This window comes from Ranitomeya variabilis, chromosome 2 (genome assembly GCF_051348905.1).
Source record: "Ranitomeya variabilis isolate aRanVar5 chromosome 2, aRanVar5.hap1, whole genome shotgun sequence".
Classification (NCBI taxonomy): domain Eukaryota; kingdom Metazoa; phylum Chordata; class Amphibia; order Anura; family Dendrobatidae; genus Ranitomeya; species Ranitomeya variabilis.
Genome location: NC_135233.1, coordinates 247,771,927 through 247,799,516, shown reverse-complemented (window position 1 = coordinate 247,799,516; position 27,590 = coordinate 247,771,927). Strand labels below are relative to the sequence as shown.

Below are 27,590 nucleotides of genomic sequence, written 5' to 3'. Positions count from 1 at the left end.
TCTCTCTTAATAAAAAAAAAACTTCTCCATTTTGAAATACAAAGGGATTTTTAATTCTATAGTGTCTTGCTCCTTTCCTAGGTTACTGGCCATCTCTGCAGTCTATCAGAAGTGGCCGGTCTCCAAAGCAAAGAGCACAGCGCTTGCAAGATTTTGCTCTGAAGATGCACAGATCTCTGGATCAAGTCAGCCTCAGAGCTAATGTGCTCCTCCAATGCTTTTGAGGCAAAACTGCCTCTTCTAGCAGTATGATCGTTCGGACCAGCAATTTAACCACACCGTGAGCTCAAACTGCCAATATTCAGGAGCGCACGCCCCCCCAACATGCAGGAACAAGCAGGAAGCTGGAAGGCAGAGGAGAGGTCTGTTCCTGAAGATTAGTTTTGAGAACAATCTTTTAAATTAGCACTTCACATGCAAACAAGGTATGAATTCACCTTTCTTTCCCAGATATTCTATACAAAAACATCCAAAAGATTATTTTTATTGGACTTTTTCGATGTCTAAGACTGTGCTGCATATGTTTTGAAAACAGTCACCTGGTCAAAACCTGATTGTATCTGACTAAACCTTGATTGGACAGGAAGGGAAATCAGGTTTGTCGATAATCACATTATTCTGTGTCAAAAGAACTTCAGGGCAGAAGGAGAAGTGACCTAACCCTGAACATTACACATGAGGCCATAGAGTCTACTAAATGTCCCTAATTTGATGCTTGAAAGATTCATACATGGATTTTTTAACTGCGAGAGAAGTACCTTTAGATTCTGGGTGCTCCAGAAGACTAATGTTGAAAAATTAAAAAGATCTTTGAATTTCAACTTTCTACTTCTACCTATAAATTCTAGCTTGTTATTAGAAGATTCATCTCATTAGAGAAAGAGATAAAAGAGAATGTGAAGAGAATGACCAACACCAAGATCTACTGAGACAAACTCAGAAACCCTTATCATGACAATGAGAAGCCTGAAGGATCAAAAAGGAGTCATGAAAGTCTTGAGAATGATATGGCCACCAAGAACAAAAAATCGACTTAAGAGCACTGATTAAAAATGAGATAATTATGGTAAATTACATGTTGACTGATATCAATAAGCTACAACTGATATATATTTTTCTATGTACTTTATCTATGTGTCACACAATAGTACGTTTGTAACTAAAAAAAAAGCTCTACATATATGTCTCAAAAAAGTCAGTTGACAAATTTCAAATTATGATAAAATGACCACCAAATGCCCTGATGGGAAGACAAGATCAATGGCCTACAAGAGCAATGAAGACAAGACCAATCTCCCTGCGAAGGAATGAAGACAAGACCTATGGTCGATTAGTGCAATGAAGACAACTGTCCCACAAGAGCAACGAAGACAAGGCTACTGTTAAGGCCCCGTCTCACATAGCGAGATCGCTAGCGAGATCGCTGCTGAGTCACAAGTTTTGTGACGCAACAGCGACCTCCATAGCGATCTCGCTATGTGTGACACGTACCAGCGATCAGGCCCCTGCTGTGAGATCGCTGGTCGTGTCGGAATGGCCTGGACCTTTTTTCGGTCGTTGAGGCCCCGCTGACATCGCTGAATCGGTGTGTGTGACACCGATCCAGCGATGTCTTCACTGGTAACCAGGGTAAACATCGGGTTACTAAGCGCAGGGCCGCGCTTAGTAACCCGATGTTTACCCTGGTTACCAGCGTAAATGTAAAAAAAACAAACAATACATACTCGCCTTCTGATGTCCGTCAGGTCCCTTGCCGTCTGCTTCCTGCTCTGACTGACTGCCGGCCGTACAGTGAGAAGTGAGAGCACAGCAGTGACGTCACCGCTGCGCTCTGCTCTCACTGTACGGCCGGATCTCAGTCAGAGCAGGAAGCAGACGGCAAGGGACCTGACGGACACCGAAAGGCGAGTATGTACTGTTTGTTTTTTTTGGTAACCAGGGTAAACATCGGGTTACTAAGCGCGGCCCTGCGCTTAGTAACCCGATGTTTACCCTGGTTACCCGGGTACTGCAGGGGGACTTCGGCATCGTTGAAGACAGTTTCAACGATGCCGAAGTCGTTCCCCTGATCGTTGGTCGCTGGAGAGAGCTGTCTGTGTGACAGCTCCCCAGCGACCACACAGCGACTTACCAACAATCACGGCCAGGTCGTATCGCTGGTCGTGATCGTTGGTAAATCGCTTAGTGAGACGGGGCCTTTACTCAAGAACAGTGAAGATAAAACTTAAGATATCATGATGACCCAATCCCTACAAATGCTGTGGAAACAGATCAATGCCATACAAGAACAATTAAGAAAGACAAATTTCCTCAAGAGCTCTGAAGACAAGATCAATGGCCTATGAGAGGAATGAAGACAACACAATTGGCTAATGAAAGAAATAAAGTCAAAGCCAATATTCCTCAAATGCAGTGATGACAAGACTTAAGATATGACAATCCAATTGTACAAAAAGCAGTTAAGAAGACCATTTAATTGCCTCAAAAGAACAATGAAGACAAAACCAGTATTCCATGAGAGCCATGAAGATAAAACAGATGGTAGAAGAGAGCAATGAATACAATACAACTGTCCATTGAGAGGATTGAAGACAAGGCCAATGTTAGGGTACCGTCACACATTGAAATTTCCATCGCTACGACGTTACGATTCGTGACGTTCTAGCGATATCGTTACGATATCGCTGTGTCTGACACGCTACTGCGATCAGACACCCTGCTGAGAATCGTACGTCGTAGCAGATCGTTTGGAACTTTCTTTCGTCGCTTGATCACCCGCTGACATCGCTGGATCGTTGTGTGTGACAGCGATCCAGCGATGTCTTCGCTTGTAACCAGGGTAAACATCGGGTAACTAAGCGCAGGGCCGCGCTTAGTAACCCGATGTTTACCCTGGTTACAAGCGTAAACGTAAAAAAACAAACCGTGCATACTCACCCGTCGGTGTCCTTCAGGTCCCTTGCCGTCTGCTTCCTGCTCTGAGTGCCGGCCGGAAAGTGAGAGCAGAGCGCAGCGGTGCTGCGATCTGCTCTCACTGTACGGCTGCACTCAGAGCAGGAAGCAGACGGCAAGGGACCTGAAGGACACCGACGAGTGAGTATGTACTGTTTGTTTTTTTACGTTTACGCTGGTAACCAGGGTAAACATCGGGTTACTAAGCGCGGCCCTGCGCTTAGTTACCCGATGTTTACCCTGGTTACCCGGGGACTTCGGCATCGCTCCAGCGCCGTGATTGCAACGTGTGACCGCAGTCTACGACGCTGGAGCGATATTCATACGACGCTGCGACGTCACGAATCGTGCCGTCGCAGCGATGAAAATTTCAATGTGTGACGGTACCCTTACTCAAGAGCAATAATTACAAGACTTATGTCATGACAACCTAATGCCCCACAAATGCAGTGAAGATAGGTCCGGTGCCCTAGAAGAACAATGAAGGCAAGACCAATGGCTCACAAGAGTAATGAAGACAAGACAGTTCTCCCACTAGATCAATGAAGACAATGCAAATTATTATTATTATTATTATTTATTGTTATAGCGCCATTTATTCCATGGCGCTTTACATGTGAGGAGGGGTATACATAATAAAAACAAGTACAATAATCTTAAACAAACAATACAAGTCATAACTGGTACAGGAAGAGAGAGGACCCTACCTGCGAAGGCTCACAATCTACAAGGGATGGGTGAGAATACAGTAGGTGAGGATAGAGCTGGTCATGCAGCAGTTTGGTTGATCGGTGGTTACTGCAGGTTGTAGGCTTGTCAGAAGAGGTGGGTCTTCAGGCTCTTTTTGAAGGTTTCGATGGTAGGCGAGAGTCTGATGTGTTGTGGTAGAGGGTTCCAGAGTAGGGGTGATACGCGAGAGAAATCTTGTATACGATTGTGGGAACAGGAGATAAGAGGGGAGTAGAGAAGGAGATCTTGTGAGGATCGGAGGTTGCGTGTAGGTAAGTACCGGGAGACGAGGTCACAGATGTATGGAGGAGACAGGTTGTGGATGGCTTTGTACGTCATGGTTAGGGTTTTGTAGTGGAGTCTCTGGGCAATGGGGAGCCAGTGAAGGGAATGACAGAGGGGAGAGGCCGGGGAATAGCGGGGGGACAGGTGGATTAGTCGGGCAGCACAGTTTAGAATAGATTGGAGGGGTGTGAGAGTGTTAGAGGGGAGGCCACAGAGCAGGAGGTTGCAGTAGTCAAGGCGAGAGATGATGAGGGCATGGACTAGGGTTTTTGCAGATTCTTGGTTGAGGAATGTACGGATTCGTGAAATATTTTTGAGTTGAAGTCGGCAGGAAGTGGAAAGGGCTTGGATATGTGGTTTGAAGGAGAGATCAGCGTCAATGATTACCCCAAGCCAGCGAGCTTGTGGGACTGAGGAGAGTGGGCAGCCATGTACTGTAATGGATAGGTTCGTTGGGGGGGTCGCGTGAGATGGGGAAAGATGATGAATTCTGTTTTGTCCATGTTAAGTTTCAGAAATCTAGCGGAGAAGAAGGATGAAATAGTGGACAGACATTGAGGGATTCTGGTTAGTAGGGAGGTGATATCTGGTCCAGAGATGTAGATCTGGGTGTCATCAGCATAGAGGTGATACTGAAAGCCATGAGATTCTATGAGCTGTCCCAGGCCAAAGGTGTAAATGGAGAAGAGCAGGGGCCCAAGGACTGAACCTTGTGGGACTCCGACAGATAGGGGACGAATGTTCCTCTAAGGCAGTGATGACAAGATTTATGTTTTAAAAGAGAAATGAAGACAAGACTAATATCTCACATGAGCAATGAAGATAAGATCAATGTCTTACAAGAGCACTGAAGGCACGGCCAATGGTTTACAGGAGAAATGAGGACCAATGAAAGACAAACATCTCTTGACAGCAATGAAGACAAAATGAATGTCCCACATAAGCAATGAAAATATGACGCTGAGTCACTTCTCACGGACAAGCCATGAGTCGGGATAATCGATTAGTACGAGGTCAGTAGCCAGGAGGGTATGTCATAAACAGAGAGACAAAGTCATAGTCAGGTAATGGTCCGAGGTCAAAATACCAGAAATATAGCTGATCAAAGCAAAGGGGTTAAACAGAAGGATGGGCAGAACAAGGTCCAAGGTCAAAATGCGGTAGATCAACAAGAAAAATACAAAGCACAGAGTAAACCAACCACACTTAACTGATGCTACAGCTAACAGCTATCTGGGATTGCCAGCTCAGTTAAATAGCTGAGCAGTCAAGGGAACTGAGAGCACCTGACGAGAGGTCAACACCTTGCAGTCTCAGATTGGACAGCTGTCAGTAAAAACACAGACAGCGGAGCTGTCAATCACTGCACAGATAGCTCAGCACACCCCTACACCAGACTGGACAATAGAGCTGTCAATCACTAGACAGTTAGCTCAGCACTGAGAGGTGGAATCATTACAGAAAACATGACTATTGTTCCACCAGGGCAACAAAGACTAGACCCATGGCTCATACAAGCAATGTGGATGAGACCATTGGCCCAATAGATAAAATGAAGATAAAGACACTGCCAAGAATGATGCGTCACAAGAGCAAAGAATAATCTTTAGGATTGTCTGAACATTTATAAGGCTCAGGATTTACTGGTTATACATGGTCCATTTTTTTAAGATTGGTTGGCTACTAATGAAAAGAACATTGAAAATCTAATTTTTACGTACAATGTCACCACCACAAATATTAGTCATGGTTCAAGAAAATATCTCACTGACCATAGATGGATTTGAGGCACCTTTTCTCTAGAACACTAAATAATTTGGGTTTTTATTAGTAGCCCACAGTGTATTTTATGACTATATTACACAGATTTTTATGCTCAGCATCCATTCATCCTTCTATAGAGATTAATTTTCGCAAGGCTATCTTAATTCTTCCTAACTTTATTCTTGCTAACTACTGCTTTTGGAAGTAAAAAAAAACTGCAGCTTTTGTTTTGGTGTGCCTGAAATAAATTGACACCTTATCAAAGTGAATGGCTATGCTCATAATCTGTATATGCAGCTGGGATCAATGAGTCCCCTGCGGTCATGGAACTCTAATCAATAAGGCAGACTTGCTGCCCTGATTGCTAAATCTATTACGTAGACGCCTGGAGCAAGTGTTGATACGCTGGGATTGTGCGGAGCTATATAGGTCATTACTAGCAACACCAGTAAGGTGTTAACAACACCCTCTAAATTATGATTAGCGGGGCAGCGCGAGGAAGCAGAGAGGAACGGAAATTAGGTGTACACTAATTACTGAACTCAGGAAAACATTTACAGACGTGTAACTGCTCTAGTCAAAAGTTCACTGTCCCGTTGACTTTACTTAGAAGTGGCTGAGCTTTCTGGTTGTGCAGTATGGGAGCACGGCTAAGGTCATGTACAAAGAATGCAGAAAATGAGCGCACTACATTGGGACATAATACTGCATCATTAGAAACATCAAGAACCGTACAACTATAGACAGTATATACCGAATATCGAGCATGATGGATGCCAACTTACCATTCAGAGTTCCCAACTTTATTTTTTCTTCTATCTGAAAGACACATCCAAAAATCATGGACAGCCAACATTTTTTCTGGACACCTTGGAAAACTATAATAAATCATTACAATTCTGAGTGATATATGTCCATACCTCCCAACTTTTGAAGAAGGCAAAGAGGGACAAACGTTGCAAATTTTAGGCCATACCCTTGACCACACTCATTTCACAACTATTCACACCCATATCCATGCCCCAACGGCACCCATTTAGCACTGCTGATCACACTGTTTAATAAACAATAATTATAAATAAACAAAAAAATATGGCCACACAGTGCTCCATACTGTATAATGGCCACACATGATTCTCAATACTGTATAATGCCCACACAGTGCTCCATACTGTATAATAGCCCCACATGATGCTGCATACAGTATAATGGCCCTACATGATGCTGCGTACAGTATAATGGCCCCACATGATGCTGCGTACTGTATAATGGCCTCACATAATGCTCCATATGGTATGATGCCCCCACATGATGCTGCGTACTGTATAATGGCCCAACATGATGCTGTGTCCAGTATAATGGCCTCACATGATGCTCCATACAGTATAAAAGCCCCACATGATGTTGAGTACTGTATAATGGCCTCACATGATGCTCCATACAGTATAATGGCCCCACATGATGCTGCATACTGTGTAATGGCCCCACATGATGCTGCGTACTGTCTAATGGCCCCACATGATGCTGTTTACTGTATAATGGCCTCACATGATGCTCCGTACAGTATAATGGGCCCACATGATACTGCATGGGTGGGTAGCACGGTGGCACAGTGGTTAGCACAGCAGCCTTGCAGCGCTGGAGTCCTGGGTTCAAACCCCACCAAGGCAACATCTGCAAAGAGTTTGTATGTTCTCTCCATGTTTGCGTGGGTTTCCTCTGGGTACTCCGGTTTCCTTCCACATTCCAAAGACATACTGATAGGGAATTTAGATTGTGAGCCCCAACGGGGACAGTCATGATAATGTGTGCAAACTGTAAAGCGCTGCGGAATATGTTAGCGCTATATAAAAATAAAGATTATTATAATGGCTTCACATGATGCTGCGTAGTGTATAATGGAACCACATGATGCTGCATACAGTATAATGGCCCCACATGATGCTGCGTACAGTGCAATGGCCACACATAGTTAACCCACCCACACAATTGCCCTCACATCACCATCATTGCCTTCTCAGCCACCCCCATCATTGCCTTCTCCATCACCACACACACCTACACACACACACCTCACCGCGCTCCCTCGCAGCAGCCGGCAGCTTCATCTCCCGCGCGTTGAATGATGTCATCCAGCCGCGCTGCTGACTGCTCACGTCGCTGCAGCTCCGGTATGCCACTGATAAAGATGCCTCTCCGTGTCTCCTGTGCCAGTCAGTATCGGAGCAAGGAGCAATATCTGCTCCGATCTGACACAGCTAGCTATCGCGCTAGCAGTTTAAAGTGGTGGTACATTTGGTCTGAGGCCATGCGGGAAAAGGAGGATCCAGGCCAGGACAGCAGGACAGAGTCTCAAATCGGGACTGTCCTGCTGGTTCCGGGACGGTTGAGAGTTATGCATGTCCACAGCCCATAATTCCGATTAGCTACATTCACAGTGAACTGTAAAATGATGATAATTACAGACATAATTATCTGTGCAAGTTTCTCCAGCTTTAAAAAAAATCACAGACGCACCTAATTTTATTTTATTTTTTACAGTCAGGGTTAAAATTTGCCTTGTTTTTATGGATGGTCCAAGAATTTCTGGATGGTTGGAAATCTTGCCACCATCACAGCTTGGATAGTAGATGTCAACTAGTTTTCTGTCATGAATCCCCAATGGCTAGGGATAGCACAGGACAAGCAAAGTACAAATAAATAACGGACGAGCTCTAGGGTGATGGAACCTGGGCTGACCGCTGCCCTACGCCTGACAAACGCAACTAGAGATAGCCAGGGAGCGTGCCTACGTTGGTTCTAGACGCCACGCACCAGCCTAAGAGCTAACTAGTACTGCAGAGAAAATAAAGACCTCACTTGCCTCCAGAGGAATGAACCCCAAAAGATATAGTTGCCCCCTCACATGTATTGACGATGAAATGAGAGGAAGGCACACACATAGAGATGATATATATAGATTTAGCAAATTGAGGCCCGCTGTAAACTAGAAAGCAGAACGATACAAAAGGGGACTGAGCGGTCAGCAAAAAACCCTAATCAAAAAAACCATCCTGAGATTACAAGAACCCATGTGCCAACTCATGGCACATGGGGAGAACCTCAGTCCACTAGAGCTACCAGCTAGCATAGAGACATAATAAGCAAGCTGGACAAAAAACCAAACAACTGAAAATCAGCACTTAGCTTATCCTGAAAGATCTGGGAGCAGGTAGGCAGGAACCAAACAGAGCACATCTGAATACATTGATAGCCGGCAAGGGAATGACAGAAAGGCCAGGTAAAATAGGAAACACCCAGCCTCTGATGGACAGGTGGAAACCAAAGGCCGCAACCCACCAAAGTCACCCAGTACCAGCAGTAACCACCAGAGGGAGCCCACAAACAGAATCCACAACAGTACCCCCCCCTTGAGGAGGGGTCACCGAACCCTCACGAGAACCCCCAGGGTGATCAGGGTGAGCTCTATGGAAGGCGCGGACCAAATCAGTCGCATGAACATCGGAGGCGACCACCCAGGAATTATCCTCCTGACCATAACCCTTCCACTTAACCAAATACTGGAGTTTGCGTCTGGAAACACGAGAATCCAAGATCTTCTCAACAACATACTCCAATTCTCCCTCCACCAGCACCGGAGCAGGAGGCTCAACCGAAGGAACAACGGGCACCTCATACCTCCGCAACAACGACCGATGGAACACATTATGAATAGCAAACGATGCTGGGAGATCCAAACGAAAAGATACAGGGTTAAGAATCTCCGAGATCCTATAAGGACCGATGAACCGAGGCTTGAACTTAGGAGAAGAGACCTTCATAGGGACAAAACGAGAAGACAACCACACCAAATCCCCAACAAGAAGTCGGGGACCCACGCGGCGACGGCGATTAGCAAACTGCTGAGTCTTCTCCTGAGATAACTTCAAATTGTCCACCACCTGATTCCAAATCTGATGTAGCCTGTCCACCACCATGTCCACTCCAGGACAATCCGAAGACTCCACCTGACCAGAGGAAAAACGAGGATGAAACCCCGAATTACAAAAAAAAGGAGAGACCAACGTGGCAGAACTAGCCCGATTATTAAGAGCAAATTCGGCCAGTGGCAAAAAAGCAACCCAGTCATCTTGGTCAGCAGAAACAAAACACCTCAAATAAGTTTCCAAGGTCTGATTAGTTCGCTCCGTCTGGCCATTCGTCTGAGGATGGAATGCAGACGAGAAAGACAAATCAATGCCCATCTTGGCACAAAACGTCCGCCAAAATCTAGACACAAACTGGGATCCCCTGTCAGAAACGATATTCTCCGGAATCCCATGCAAACGAACCACGTTCTGAAAAAATAAAGGGACCAACTCAGAGGAGGAAGGCAACTTAGGCAAGGGCACCAAATGAACCATCTTAGAAAAGCGGTCACACACAACCCAGATAACGGACATTTTCTGTGAAACCGGGAGATCAGAAATAAAATCCATGGAAATGTGCGTCCAAGGCCTCTTCGGGATGGGCAAGGATAACAACAACCCACTGGCCCGAGAACAGCAAGGCTTAGCTCGAGCACACACTTCACAAGACTGCACAAAGGTACGCACATCCCTAGACAAGGAAGGCCACCAAAAAGACCTGGCCACCAAGTCTCTAGTACCAAATATTCCAGGATGACCAGCCAACACAGAAGAATGGACCTCGGAGATGACTCTACTGGTCCAATCATCCGGAACAAACAGTCTTTCTGGTGGACAACGATCCGGCTTATCCACCTGAAACTCCTGCAATGCACGTCGCAAGTCTGGGGATACGGCGGACAATATTACCCCATCCCTAAGGATACCAGTAGGCCCAGAGTCTCCAGGAGAGTCAGGCACAAAACTCCTGGAAAGAGCATCTGCCTTCACATTCTTTGAACCTGGCAGGTATGAAACCACGAAATTGAAACGAGAAAAAAACAACGACCAACGAGCCTGTCTAGGATTCAAACGCCTGGCAGACTCAAGGTAAATGAGATTCTTGTGATCAGTCAAGACCACCACACGATGTTTAGCACCCTCAAGCCAATGACGCCACTCCTCAAATGCCCACTTCATGGCCAAAAGCTCCCGATTACCCACATCATAATTGCGCTCGGCGGGCGAGAATTTTCTAGAGAAGAATGCACATGGCTTCATCACCGAGCCATCAGAACTTCTCTGTGACAAAACCGCCCCCGCTCCAATCTCGGAAGCATCAACCTCAACCTGAAAAGGAAGTGAAACATCTGGTTGACACAACACAGGAGCAGAAGAAAACCGGCGCTTAAGTTCCTGAAAGGCCCCCACAGCCGCAGGAGACCAATTAGCAACATCAGCACCCTTTTTAGTTAAATCAGTCAAAGGTTTAACAATACTGGAAAAATTTGCAATGAACCGACGATAAAAATTAGCAAACCCCAAGAACTTCTGTAGGCTCTTAACAGATGTAGGTTGTGTCCAGTCACAAATTGCCTGAACCTTAACGGGATCCATCTCAATAGTAGAAGGAGAAAAAATGTACCCCAAAAAAGAAATCTTCTGGACTCCGAAGAGACACTTTGAGCCCTTCACAAACAGAGAATTGGCCCGCAGAACCTGAAACACCTTCCTGACCTGTAGAACATGAGACTCCCAGTCATCAGAAAACACCAAAATATCATCCAAATACACAATCATAAACTTATCCAGATATTCACGGAAAATATTGTGCATAAAGGACTGAAAGACTGACGGAGCATTGGAGAGTCCAAAAGGCATTACCAAATACTCAAAATGGCCCTCAGGCGTATTAAATGCGGTTTTCCACTCATCACCTTGTTTTATCCGCACCAGATTATACGCACCGCGAAGATCTATCTTAGTGAACCACCTAGCCCCCCTAATGCGAGCAAACAAGTCAGTCAATAATGGCAATGGATACTGATATTTGACTGTAATCTTATTCAGAAGGCGATAATCTATACAATACCATCTTTTTTTGCCACGAAAAAAAAACCTGCTCCCAGAGGGGACGAAGATGGACGAATATGTCCCTTTTCCAAGGACTCCTTAATATAATTCCGCATAGCAGTATGCTCTGGCAGTGACAGATTAAATAAACGACCCTTAGGGAAGTTACTGCCAGGAATCAATTCTATAGCACAGTCACAATCTCTATGAGGAGGGAGCGAATTGAGCTTAGGCTCCTCAAAAACATCCCTATAGTCAGACAAAAACTCAGGGATCTCAGAAGGAGTAGATGAAGCGATAGAAATCGGAGGTGCATCATCATGAACCCCCTGACATCCCCAGCTTAACACAGACATTGTTTTCCAGTCCAGGACAGGATTATGAGTTTGTAACCATGGCAGACCCAGCACTAGTACATCATGTAAATTATACAGTACAAGGAAGCGAATCACCTCCTGATGAACGGGAGTCATGCGCATGGTCACTTGTGTCCAATACTGCGGTTTATTCATAGCCAATGGTGTAGAGTCAATTCCCTTCAGAGGAATAGGGACTTCCAGAGGCTCCAGACTAAAACCGCAGCGTTTAGCAATTGACCAATCCATAAGACTCAGGGCAGCGCCCGAATCCACATAGGCATCAACGGAAATGGAAGACAGTGAAAAAATCAGAGTCACAGACAAAATGAACTTAGGCTGCAGAGTACCAATGGCAAAAGATTTATCAAGCTTTTTTGTGCGTTTAGAGCATGCTGATATAACATGAGCTGAATCACCACAATAAAAACACAATCCATTTTTCCGCCTATAATTTTGCCGTTCACTTCTGGACTGAATTCTATCACATTGCATAGTCTCAGGTGCCTGTTCAGAAGACACCGCCAACTGGTGCACGGGTTTGCGCTCCCGCAAACGCCGATCAATCTGAATGGCCATAGCCATAGACTCATTCAGACCTGTAGGCGTAGGGAACCCCACCATAATATCCTTAATGGCCTCAGAAAGACCATTTCTGAAGTTTGCAGCCAGGGCGCACTCATTCCACTGAGTAAGCACCGACCATTTCCGAAATTTTTGACAATATATTTCCGCTTCATCATGCCCCTGAGAGAGGGCTAATAAAGCCTTTTCAGCCTGAATCTCCAGGTTGGGTTCCTCATAGAGCAATCCCAATGCCAGAAAAAACGCATCCACACTAAGCAATGCAGGATCCCCTGGTGCCAATGCAAATGCCCAATTCTGAGGGTCGCCCCGCAGGAAAGATATTACAATCCTGACCTGTTGAGCAGGGTCTCCAGAGGAGCGAGATTTTAAAGAAAGAAACAATTTACAATTGTTCCTGAAATTCAGGAAGGTAGATCTATTTCCATTGAAGAACTCTGGAATAGGAATTCTAGGTTCAGACATGGGAGTGTGAACAACAAAATCCTGTATGTTTTGAACTTTTGCCGCGAGATTACTCAGGCTGGAAGCCAAACTCTGGACATCCATGTTAAACAGCTAAGATCAGAGCCATTCAAGGGTTAAGAGGAGGTAAGAAGCAGCTAGACAGCAATTAAGGGCTAGGCAGCAAAACTCTGAAGGGAAAAAAAAAAAAAAAATTTCCCTTAAACACTTCTTATTCTCCTGCTTCAGCCCAAACAATTAACACTTTGTGGGCCGGCTATACTGTCATGAATCCCCAATGGCTAGGGATAGCACAGGACAAGCAAAGTACAAATAAATAACGGACGAGCTCTAGGGTGATGGAACCTGGGCTGACCGCTGCCCTACGCCTGACAAACGCAACTAGAGATAGCCAGGGAGCGTGCCTACGTTGGTTCTAGACGCCACGCACCAGCCTAAGAGCTAACTAGTACTGCAGAGAAAATAAAGACCTCACTTGCCTCCAGAGGAATGAACCCCAAAAGATATAGTTGCCCCCTCACATGTATTGACGATGAAATGAGAGGAAGGCACACACATAGAGATGATATATATAGATTTAGCAAATTGAGGCCCGCTGTAAACTAGAAAGCAGAACGATACAAAAGGGGACTGAGCGGTCAGCAAAAAACCCTAATCAAAAAAACCATCCTGAGATTACAAGAACCCATGTGCCAACTCATGGCACATGGGGAGAACCTCAGTCCACTAGAGCTACCAGCTAGCATAGAGACATAATAAGCAAGCTGGACAAAAAACCAAACAACTGAAAATCAGCACTTAGCTTATCCTGAAAGATCTGGGAGCAGGTAGGCAGGAACCAAACAGAGCACATCTGAATACATTGATAGCCGGCAAGGGAATGACAGAAAGGCCAGGTAAAATAGGAAACACCCAGCCTCTGATGGACAGGTGGAAACCAAAGGCCGCAACCCACCAAAGTCACCCAGTACCAGCAGTAACCACCAGAGGGAGCCCACAAACAGAATCCACAACAGTTTTCCTAAACACCTACCTAGGTATGCTGTTGAGTAGGAGGAGGGGGATGTATTATAGGCAAACTATTAAGCTGGTGGACCAATATTAAGGGTTGTCTACAAAGGACGGATACGCTACAGGTTTTCTATGGAGAATTTGCATGCAGAAAATCCACTGGATATGCTCGCTGTTATGATCCTTAGTGGTTGAGGATCACAAATACTCCAGCTAAGTAACAAACATAGGACAAGCTCTAGGGAGGTGGCAACTGAACTGACCGCAAATCTGAACCTATCCAAACACACTAGAAGTAGCCGGTGAACGTGCCTAAAAATCCTAGACGTCTCGAGCCAGCCTGAGGAACTAACTACCCCTAGAGAGAAAGAAAAGACCTCTCTTGCCTCCAGAGAAATAATCCCCAAAGATATAGAAGCCCCCAACAGATAATAACGGTGAGGTAAGAGGAAGGCACATACACAGGGGTGAAAGCAGATTCAGCAAATGAGGCCCACTAATACTAGATAGCAGAAAATAGAAAAGGGAATCTATGCGGTCAGTAAAAAACCCTTACAAAATATCCACTCTGAGATTTCAAGAACCCCCACACCAACTAACGGTGTGGGGGGAGAAACTCAGTCCCCTAGAGCAACCAGCAAGCGAGGAAATCACATTTTAGCGAGCTGGACTAAAAACATAATGAACACTGATAATCAAAAAATGATCAAACAAAAACTTAGCTTGTCTTGGAGAGACTGGGAGCAAGGTAGACACAAGGAATCTGAAGAGCACTGAATACATTGATAGCAGGCAAGGAACTGAGTCTCCAGGTGAGCTAAATAGGAAACCAACCAAGGATAACGAACCAGCTGATGCAGCCAACCTGCAGAAAGACAACACTACACAGTACCGCTTGTGACCACTAGAGGGAGCCCAAAAATAGAATTCACAACAGCTCGCCACCCGGGTGTAGATCGGGTTCATTAGCTAGTTGTGAATAATATTTGAGGATTCACTGTCAAAATCTGCAGAGTAAATTGTATGGTCGAGTCATTAAAAGAGCATGGATTGACCTATTGATCATCGCTCGTTTATTGGAGGAAATTGGTAAGTATAAAGGGGTTGCCCAAGATTGAGATACAAGTCTGCAGCTACCCTGTGTGACTGGAGACTTGTCAATTTTCACAGCTAGTGGCATACAGCCAATGGCGGCAGGCCACACGACTGCTATGGACCCAATGAGACAGGCAGGCCTGGTGTCAGAACCCATACCGGCCCACCCATCCACCTGCCAATGCCCGCATTGGGCCCCCCTCCATCCATCAGTGTGCCTCTAAGGCCCCTTTCACACATCAGTTTTTTGCCGTCAGTCACAATCTGTTGGCTCGATGGATCGACGGATCCGTCGCAGATTGTGAAAAACTGATGCGACCGATCTGTTTTTCCGACAGATCCGACTAGGAGGGCTGGCTAAATAAATCGGAGCATGCTCATTTAAAAAAAACGGAATCCGTCGCCGGATTCAGTCATTTGACGGATCTGGTGCCATAGGCTTCCATTCTAGCAAATGACAGATGGCGACGGATCCGTTGCTGTCAATTTTTTTGATGGAGACAAAAATATTACTTTGTCCATTGTCTCCGGCCGCTGGACAAACATTTTTTGACGGATCCAGCGAACGACCAATGAAAGGTGAGGCCATCCGTCGCAATCTGTCGCTAATACAAGTCTATGAGAAAAAAACGGATCCGGCGGCATCAGTAGCCGGATCTGTTTTTTTAAAAATTCTACGGATTGCGACTGATAGACAAAAAATGATGTGTGAAAGGGGTCTCACACCTACCTGTGTGTTCTGTGAGCATGTCCATTATAGTTGCCTATTGAGAACTAAGGGAAAGTGTTTGCCAGCCAGATTTTGTGTGCAAACAAACCTGTGTCTTAATGCCAGATATGGTATATTTTTTATTGGTTTTCATTATATGTGTTTTTCTTCTTTTTGGATTTTTTATTTATTTGATAGTTAATTATTACCTTATTATAATATTGTTTCACTTTAAAACTCCTTTTTTGATATTTTATTTGCTTATATTGGGTACCAATCTCTTTCTGCATTGTATTAGGATAGTGACATTTAAGAATTCCCCATTTGTATGCTTGAATTATTTAAAGACAATGTCTGCAACATATAATCCCAATGGGTTTGAACTGTTTAACTGTAAAGCGCTGCGGAATATGTTGGTGCTATATAAATAAAGATTATTATTATTATGGGTTCTGAGAGGAAATGTTAGTATATCAAGCTGTATTGGATCATGTTTGACATATTATAACTACTCAGATATCCATGCTGCAATTCTCACTGTGATAGATTTTTGAGGCGTCAGTAAGCAGTCTGCAGCTCCTGCCCTTAAAGGGCATGATGCTTATATTCTTCTGTGTTTTTAAATGGTTTTAATAATCGTGTGTGGTTTACATATACTAAATATACTAATAAAAATGTGTGATTTTGTATCGTGATCCCTGCTGTTGTGCATGTCTCTTTGTTCTCTTTTTTTGGTATTAGTTTATTTTTTGATATGCTGCAGGTTGAACCCATGGATGATAGTGCTTGATGGTGCCCTCCTTAGTTCTTCGAGATGTGCCGCGCTTCACACCACACGCTCAGGAGACCGGAGCATCAGGTGGAACGAGGAGAGGTGAGTATTGTATTTATTTATTTTTTATATCAGTGACTGGTGGTCATAATGGGGTATGGAGGACCATGGGGGTGCATTATATCCTATGGAGGACCATGGGGTTGCATTATATTCTGTGGAGGCCCATGTTGGTGCATTATATTCTATGGAGGCCCATGGGGGTGCATTATATTCTATGGAGGACCATAGGGGTTCATTATATTCTATGGAGGACCATGAGGTGCATTATATTCTATGGAGGACCATGGGTGGTGCATTATATTGTATGGAGGACCATGGGGGGTGCATTATATTGTATGGAGGACCATGGGGGGTGCATTATATTGTATGGAGGACCATATAAGGTTCATTTTATTGTATGGAGGACCATGGGGGGTGCATTATATCATATGGAGGACAATGGGGGATGCATTATACTCTATAGAGGACCATGGGGGTGCACTATATTGCATGGAGGATCATGGGGGTGCATTATATTATATGGAGGACCATGGAGGGTACATTATATTGTATGGAGGACCATATGAGGTTCATTCTATTGTATGGAGGACCATGGGTGGTGCATTATATTGTACGAAGGACCATGGGTGATGCATTATATTGTATGGAGGACCAAATGAGGTTCATTATATTGTATGGAGGACCATGGGGGGTGCATTACATCGTATGGAGGACAATGGAAGGTGCATTATACTCTATGGAGGACCATGGGGGGTGCATTATATTGCATGGAGGACCATGGGGTGCATTATTTTGTATGGAGGACCATGGGGAGTGCATTATATTGTATGGAGGACCATGGGTAGTGCATTATATTGTATGGAGGACCATGAGGAGTGCTTTATATTGTATGGAGGACCTTGGGGAGTGCATTATAATGTATGGAGGGCCATGGGGAGTGCATTACATTGTATAGAGGACCGTGGGGAGTGCATTTTATTGCATTGTGGACCATGGGGAGTGCTTTATATTGTATGGAGAACCATGAGGAGTGCATTATATTCTATGGAGGACTATGGGGAGTGCATTATATTCCATGGAGGACAATGGGTGGTGCATTATATTCTATGGAGGACCGTGGGGAGTGCATTATATTGTATGCAGGACAATGGGGGTGCATTATATTCTATGAAGGACCAGGGGAGGTGCATTATATTGTATGGACGACCGTGGGTAGTGCATTTTATTCTATGGAGGACCATGGGTAGTGCATTATATTGTATGGAGGACCATGGGGAGTGCATTACATTGTATAGAGGACTGTGGGGAGTGCATTTTATTGCATTGTAGACCATGGGGAGTGCTTTATATTGTATGGAGGACCATGAGGAGTGCATTATATTCTATGGAGGACCATGGGGAGTGCATTATATTGTATGGAGGACAATGGGTGGTGCATTATATTCTATGGAGGACCATGTGGAGTGCATTATATTCTATGGAGCACCATGGGAGGTGCATTATATTCTATGGAGGACAATGGAGGGTGCATTATATTGTATGGATGACCGTGAGTAGTGCATTATATTGTATGGAGGACCATGGGTAGTGCATTATATTGTATGGAGGACCATGGGAAGTGCTTTATATTGTACGAAGGACCATGGGGGGGTGCATTATATTATATGGAGGACCATGGGGGTGCATCATATTGTATGGAGGACCATGGAAATTGTATTATATTCTATGGAGGACCATGGGGAGTGCATTATATTGAATGGAGGACCATGGAAGGTGCATTATATTGCATGGAGGACCATGGAGAGTGCACTATATTGTATGCAGGACCATAGGGAGTGCATTATATTACATGGAGGACCATGGGGAGTGCATTATACTATATGAATTATTATGGGGATGCAATATACTATATGGAGGATTATATGTGGATCATCATGCTATGTGGAAGGCAATGTGGGGCCATTATAATATTTAGAGGGCTATGTGGGGGGCCATTATACTGTATGCAAGCAATTATACAATGTGAAGGTTTATGTGGGCCCATCATACTGTGTGGGGGCCATTATACTGTATGGAGGGCTAGTAGGGACACTATACAGTGTGGGGCCATTATACTGCATGGAGGGCTGTGGGGTGGGGGGGTCACAGTTGAGGTTCATACTGAGTTAGGGTCACCATAATTTGCCTTGGGAGTGAAGATGGGATACAGTAGGGTCATTATGTGTAGAGACTAATATGGAGGAATTCACCATGGAGGTATCAAACTGTTTTTGGGGGCACTTTTGTTGGCATCATACTTTTTGGGGGCAATGAAAGAAGAATCTGGGACTTCAGCAGGAGGAAAATTACTATATAAAGACTGGAAAGTTGTGAGATATGCTCTTCTGTGACCCCAACGATTTTCTTTTTTTTTGGATGGGAGGAGGGAGGCAATTAGCATTTCTGCTATGGGGCCCTATGATTTCTATGTACGACCCTGCTCACAGCACATGCACTGTGTGTTGTTAGGATTCTTTGGTGCCAACACTAGCAGCTGGTGGGCACATGACCGCAAGTATGCGACTTGCATACATGCCTGTCATGGTTCCCAATGGCAAGGAAACGTCAGAGAACTTAAACTACAGACTAGCTCCTGGGTGATGGAATCTCGAGCTGACCGTGAGCTAAACCTACCACACAACTAACAGTGGCCGGGTGACGTACCTACGTTTTATCCCTAGACGCCCAGCGCCAGCCGGAGAACTAACTAACCCTAATAGAGGAAAAGACAGACCTGGCTTACCTCTAGGGAAATTCCCCCAAAAAGGAGACAGAAGCCCCCCACATATATTGACGGTGAGTTCAGAGGAAAAGACATACGTAGTATGAAGGTAGGTTCAGCAAAGCGAGGTCCGCTTACTAGATAGCAAGAAGATGCAATACGGAACTTCACGGTCAGCTGAAAACCCTATTAAAATACCATCCCGAAATTACTTTAAGACTCATGTGTCAACTCATGACACCGGAGTGGCAATTTCGGCCCACAAGAGCTTCCAGCTACAGAAAAATAACATAACTGTGAACTGGAACAAAAATGCAAAACAAACTTAGGACTAAGAGTCCAACTTAGCTGATAGTAGTCTAGAAGCAGGAACATGCAACAGAAAGGCTCTGGTTACATTGATGGCCGGCACTAGAATAACTGAGCAGCAAGGCTAAATAGGATACACCCATATCCTGATGGAAACAGGTGAACAGAGAAAGTGAAGCACACAAGTCCAGTACCACCAGTGACCACCGGGGGAGCCCAAAAACCAAATTCACAACACATGCCCTCACATGTCAACTAGATGTGCGCGGCCTTGCTCAATACAAGTTAATAGAGCAAGACTGGACCCGTCTAGTCAGAATGTGGCTGGAAATATGAAAATCACATACTTGCGGTCACGTGCCGTTCCACTCCTGACGACGACACCGGTGAATCCTGACAGTGCGCACTATGTGCGCTGTGAGGATTCACAAGTCCGCAGTCACATAGAGTGACTACAGACATGAACCCCAAGCCTGGACAATAATAGAGTGCCATGCAATGTTCAAATACATAATGCCAAATAATACCACAAAATTACTTTCACAAATATAACATTACAGAATTATAGTAAAGCAGATAACACCGATAGATGGTGTCAGCCGTGTAACTGGCCATTATATTTGCTTTAGCTAAAAGGGATTATATACTGTACTAGATGGTAGCCCGATTATAACGCATCGGGTATTCTAGAATATGTATGTAGTTTATTTATGAAGATTTTAGAATAATACATTGAATACACAGGATTTGGCCAACCGCGACCAATTAGCGAAGCGTGGTTCAAATCCCGCGCCAATTTGCGGCCGGACTGCGCCTGTCGCTGATTGTTCGCGGCCGGCCACATAGTATATAGCACAGTCACGTAGTATATAACAGCTCACGTAGTAAATAGCACAGCCACTTAGTACATAGCACAGCCACGTAGTATATTACACAGCCACGTAGTATATAGCACAGCCCACAGAGTATATAGCACAGCCCACAGAGTATATTGCACAGCCACATAGTATATAGCACAGCCACGTAGTATATAACACAGCCCACGGAGTATATAGCACAGCCACGTAGTATATAGCACAGCCCACGGAGTGTATAACAGCCCACACAGCATATAACACAGCCACGTAGTTTATAACAGCCCACGTAGCATATAACACAGCTCATGTAGTATATAACAGCCCACACACCCAGTATATAACACAGCTCACGTAGTGTATAACACAGCCCACGTAGTGTATAACACAGCCCTCGTAGTGTATAACACAGCCCATGTAGTGTATAACACAGGCCACGGAGTGTATAACACAGGCCACGTAGTATATAACAGCCCACGTAGTATATAACACAGGCCACGTAGTATATAACAGCCCACATAGTGTTGTGAATTTGGTTTTGGGGCTCCCCCGGTGGTCACTGGTGGTACTGGACTTGTGTGCTTCACTTTCTCTGTTCACCTGTTTCCATCAGGATATGGGAGTATCCTATTTAGCCTTGCTGCTCAGTTATTCTAGTGCCGGCCATCAATGTAACCAGAGCCTTTCTGTTGCATGTTCCTGCTTCTAGACTACTATCAGCTAAGTTGGACTCTAAGGCTACGTTCACATTTGCGGTCCTCGCCGCAGCGTCGGGCGCCGCAGCGGCGCCGCATGCGTCATGCGCCCCTATATTTAACATGGGGGCGCATGGACATGCGGCGCACTTGCGTTTTGCGCCGCATGCGTCGCTGCGGCGCCCGCGTCGGTGCGCAGAGGACGCAGCAAGTTGCATTTTTGCTGCGTCCAAATTCAATGAAAAAAACGACGCATGCGGCGCAAAACGCAGCGTTGTGCATGCGTTTTGCTGCGTTTTTATTTGCGTTGTGCGTTGCGGCGCCGACGCTGCGGCGCACAACGCAAATGTGAACGTAGCCTTAGTCCTAAGTTTGTTTGCATTTTTGTTCCAGTTCACAGTTATGTTATGTTTCTGTAGCTGGAAGCTCTTGTGGGCCGAAATTACCACTCCGGTGTCATGAGTTGACACATGAGTCTTAAAGTAATTTCTGGATGGTATTTTAATAGGGTTTTCAGCTGACCGTGAAGTTCCCTATTGTATCTTCTTGCTATCTAGTAAGCGGACCTCGCTTTGCTGAACCTACCTTCATACTGCGTATGTCTTTTCCTCTGAACTCACCGTCAATATATGTGGGGGGCTTCTGTCTCCTTTTTGGGGGAATTTCCCTAGAGGTAAGCCAGGTCTGTTTTTTCCTCTATTAGGGTTAGTTAGTTCTCCGGCTGGCGCTGGGCGTCTAGGGATAAAACGTAGGCACGTCACCCGGCCACTGTTAGTTCTGTGGTAGGTTTAGCTCACGGTCAGCTCGAGATTCCATCACCCAAGAGCTAGTCTGCTATTTAAGTTCTCTGACGTTTCCTTGCCATTGGGAACCATGACAGTATGGCCGGCCAAGGGTTAAAACCGTTGGCAGAGGAAAACAGAGAAAGTGAAGCACACAAGTCCAGTACCACCAGTGACCACCGGGGGAGCCCAAAAACCAAATTCACAACAACATAGTGTATAACACAGCCCACGTAGTATATAGCACAGCCCACAAAGTATATTGCACAACCACGTAGTATATTGCACAGCCCACGTAGTATATTGCACAGCCCACATAGTATATTGCACAGCCCACGTAGTATATTGCACAGCACACGTAGTATATAGCAATGTGAGCAGCATATCCCTGTTAAAAAAAGAGAATTAAAATAAAAAATAGTTATATACTCACCTTCCGTTGGCCCCCGGATCCAGGTGAAGCGTTTACCGATGCTCCTCGCGCGCTTAGGTCCAAAGAGTGCATTGCGGTCTCGCGAGATGATGACATAGCAGTCACCAGAGCGTCGCGAGGAGCGGGAAAGGCCTGTTCTGGATCCGAGGGGCCGACGGACGGTGAGTATATAACTATTTTTTTTTTTTATTATTATTTTTAACATTAGATCTTTTTACTATTGATGCTGCATAGGCAGCATCAATAGTAAAAGGTTGGTCACACAGGGTTAATAGCAGCGTTAACGGAGTGCGCTACACCGCGGCATAACGTGGTCCGTTAACGCTGCCATTAACCCTGTGTGAGCGCTGACTGGAGAGGAGTATGGAGCGGGCACTGACTGCGGGGAGTAAGGAGCTGCCATTTTGCCGCTGGACTGTGCACATCGCTGATTGGTCGTGGCTGTTTTGCCGCGATCAATCAGAGACTTGGGATTTCCGTTACAGACAGACAGACAGAAAAGACAGAAAGAAAGACGGAAGTGACCCTTTGACAATTATATAGTAGACTAGACGGTGGCCCGATTCTAATGCATCGGGTATTCTAGAATATGTATGTATGTATGTATATAGCAGCCACATAGTATATAGCACAGGCCACGAAGTATATAGGAGCCATGTAGTATATAGCAGACAAATACTACGTGGCCTGTGCTATATATTATGTGGCTGCTATATACATACATACATATTGTAGAATACCCAATGCGTTAATACAGGCCACGCAGTATATAGCAGTGGCCACGCAGTATATAACACAGCCCAAACAGTATATAACACAGCCCACATACTATATAACACAGCCCACGCAGTATATAGCAGCCACGCAGTATCTAACACAGGGCACGCAGTATATAACACAGCCCACGCAGTATATCACACTGCCCACGCAGTTTATCACACTGCCCATGTAGTATGTAGCAGCCATGTAGTATATAACGCAGCCCACACAGTATATAGCACAGCCCACGCAGTATTTAGCAGTGTGGGCACCATATCCCTGTTAAAAAAAATAATTAAAATAAAAAATAGTTATATACTCACCCGCCGGGATCCAGCGAAGCTCTGGCCATGCGCGCGTGGCTACCGCCATCTTCCGTTCACAGGATGCATTGCGAAATTACCCAGATGACTTAGTGGTCTCGCGAGTCTTCTGGGTAATTTCGCAATGCATCTCTGGGAACGGAAGATGGCGGCAGGCACGAGTCCATCGTCGGACTACGGAGGGTGAGAATAGCAGGTTTTTTATTTTTTTATTATTTTTAACATTAGATCTTTTTACTAATGATGCTGCATAGGCAGCATCAATAGTAAAAAGTTGGGGACACACAGGGTTAATAGCAGCGGTAACGGAGTGCGTTACCCGCGGCATAACGCGGTCCCTTACCGCTGGCATTAACCCTGTGTGAGCGCTGAGCGGAGGGGAGTATAGTAGAACCAGAAAAAGCAAAGTGTATGCATACAAATTGGGATCACCACAACAATTCAAAATTTATACAAACGACATCTTTATTTAGGAAACACCACACAAAAACATAAAAGCATTTAAAAACCCCCTAAAAATATGACCTGGGGTAACGGGTCCATACAGATAATCGGTGAATACTATAACACAGCATATAACCTTATACAGCCGATGCATAAATACACAAATCGTAGAACCAAACTGTCCAGCATATGGGCGTTGTATGGTGCGATATAATACCACAAACCAGATAATACACCCTTAATATTCTATGTCCCACAAAAAGGAATCCAAAAATAGGATAACATGTAATACACTTAGAGACATGCTAAACACCATATGGATACCTTGACCCTGATATTCAGGTCCCATGCATCACACCCTACCTAACACCTAGGCGGTAATAGGGCTCCTGGCAGTGTTGGTTCGGTGGATTTCTAACAGGCTGTATCGTAGTTGTGACCCACGCGTATCGACGCCTATAGCGTCTTCCTCAAGGTTTGTGCAAAGCAGTCATCAAAGCAAAAGGTGGCTACTTTGAAGAACCTAGAATATAAGACATATTTTCAGTTGTTTCACACTTTTTTGTTAAGTATATAAATCCACATGTGTTAGTTCATAGTTTTGATGCCTTCAGTGTGAATGTACAATTTTCATAGTCATGAAAATACAGAAAAATCTTTAAATGAGAAGGTGTGTCCAAACTTTTGGTCGGTACTGCATTATTATATGATATTTTTCATTGGTATATATCTTTTGTATGGTTCAATAATATTTTGGTCACCCTTTTAACATCTTGAATAACTGTGGCACGCTGCACCTTCATATATTTTCTCTCATTTTTTATTTACATTGGGCATGTAATGTAATTTTCTATGTATGGTGCTAGTGTGCTATTTATTATATGGCCATTGGATTGCCATTTTTTAAATTCTTGACACATATATATCTGGTGGACATCCATACCCCTCCCCATTTTTTTAAATAATTTCCACACCTTTTTCCCAATACCCATTTTATTTTGTCATTTGTGTGTTCTAATGTCTTTAAATAGTAAAATGAAGTAATATATTTTACAATAATATCTGTTGGCCTAATCTTGATAGCTTTGTGATCACTGGAAGTCTGATTGCTGTGACCCCCAGCAATCATGAGTTCAGGTCTCTGGAACCATGAGATTTGGGCTCTGTAACTTAAAAGATGGGCTTCATCTTGAATGGAGCCAGTTCACGTTCAGCCTCCACTCAATTCATTGCCAGTAGGATTGCCGAAAATAGCCGAGGATGTCCATCTCCACTGAATTCATGACAGAGCTGCAAAACTCAATTTTTTTTGGTGTTCCATAGTCCGGATCATAGGATTGCTGGAGGTCTCAGTAGTGGGAGCACCAAGAAACAGTAAATTATCCACTATCCATTGGGAATAACAGTTTTTTTTTTTTTAATAACTTGACAATGCATCAAAATTAATGCAACAAATTACAGATTTTTTTTGCATAGGTTGCTTGATGAATCTTGATATTTTGTTTTTTTTTTTTATTTTTTTTGTTCTTTTTTACCCCTTACTGTAGTTAGTGTAAGTTTTAGCATGGCTCTGCCTGATCCCACACAGTTTTACAAGGAGCACGGTGGGCTTTTCTTTTCCCCCAGCTATTCTCTTTTAACCTCATATAATCTCAGGCGGAGATGACTTGTTCAGCCAGCGCTATCCCATGAAATGGAAATGAGGAGACAGCAGCGGAAATGGCAGAGAGAGGGAATGTCTGAGTTTTGCTTAAAAAATTGAGGTGTGATATGATTTTTCTGTGTAAGGTCTCAAGGGACAGGTCACATGTCTGCATGTCTGACAAAGCCAACTCCTGGGCAACCGAGTGCGCTCTTCCCCCCAAGGAAAGCCCAGTTGAAAGATCCTGCCATTTTTCACCGCACGCTCCGGCCAGGTCTAAAAACCGAGGAGGCGTCCCACCTACCTCAGCAAATAACAACTTGATGATTAATTGTTGAAAGAATATAAGCCAAAGACGAAATTCTAAAACCCACAAGTGGAGAGGGTAAAGGCGCCAGATTGGGAGTGAGGGAAAGGAAAGGGAAGGGGGGAGTGACTGTGGAAATCGGAAAGATTGTTTATGGTCTCCAAAAACTGAAGGATATAAAGAAACGCTGCCCCTGACTCCTATTAACTTATGAATGTAATCAATGGTGCTGAAAGTTGTATCTTTTATTTTCTAAAATGCCCATAGTGGCCCATCAAATATGGCCAACATTACTGTTTTACTAAAGTCTCTTGTTTCTCTAGGGAACTGTGCCATTAAAGGGTGTGAGAAAGCTGAGTGGCTAAAGCTTTAGGATGGTAGTGATGTTGATGGTCATCCATAATTCCTTGGAAACGTATATAAGTAAAAAAACGGTTGAAGTTCCTGATCTCCTACCTCTCAAGTGCCAATTCTACTACTGGTGTGGCAGAGATGGTTTTGTGCCCCCTCAGACAAAAAGGCTTGAGTTGTACCCAATGTCCTCTATGCCCTTCCTCCTTCTCATTGACAGTCTATCCGATACACCTCACTTAAGTTGGCTATTCATCAAGGTAGCGTTACCCTTGGTAGCAAAAGTGTTAATCGCCATGAGTACGTTTTAGACTATTTTGGTCAGGTGTTTTCTATCTGCCATCGAATTCTGGGTTTCTTGACCTTTCAGTGAACCTTAGGCAATTTAGGAACGTGTAGCTGTTATTCGTGTCAAACTTCTAATGATCTTGTTCGTTATTTTTGATGACTTCTCCAGGTGAGTGGAAGTCCTGTCTACCGAACGTTTAACAAGCCGCAGCAACTTCAAAGCCAAGATCCGAGGAAGTGACGTCCATCGCGACACCAGAGCCAATTCATCTATGGCGACATCCAAAAAAACTTTGGTGCACAGCCGACAAGACGGCACTGAACTGTTCCTTGAGTTTGGATTCTTGTCTACTGTTTCGGAAACAGGGTGAAAGAGTTAATGGCACAGGGATTGGTGTCTGCTGGGAACAAGATGCTGTCAGACTCCAGAACTTTGTTACAAAGGAGGATTCTGGGATAATGCTGCCCTCCCTGGTCTTTGGCTGCCGTGATTTCAGGAAGAATGTAGTTGGCCATTTATCAGAAGGGCGGGGAGAGGGGGCACTTTAGGAGTGGAGCCAGGGAAATTTGATCATTAAAAAAAATTCCTCCTGGCTGTCTGGGGGAATTTAATTAAATTGCAAGGAAAGAGGGGGGTGCAGCAAGCACAGCAAACATCTGGAATCAATATGTGTGGCTTTGATTTTTTTTTTTCTTCTTCCTTGTACTTTTTCCTGTTTCTCTGCTGGGGAGGGAGGGAAGGTATCAGGATATCGACAGAAAGAGACATTCCAGGAAGAGGGGAAGAAGAGACAGCTTAAAGAAGGAGGTCAGGCTTTTGGACCAGGAATGGTCCTATATTTTCTGAGATGGTGGCAGTAGGCAGAGGAGATGAGCAAGCTCCTGTTCCTGGAGAC

At 44.6% G+C, this 27,590-nt stretch overlaps 1 long non-coding RNA gene across 1 annotated transcript; it reads left to right on the top strand.

Moving 5' to 3' along the window:
- The first annotated feature begins 308 nt into the window (after positions 1–308).
- Positions 309–27,590, top strand: LOC143809305 (uncharacterized). The gene is made up of 3 exons (XR_013222206.1): positions 309–425; positions 16,675–16,785; positions 26,864–27,590. It is a non-coding gene; the product is annotated as an uncharacterized LOC143809305 (long non-coding RNA).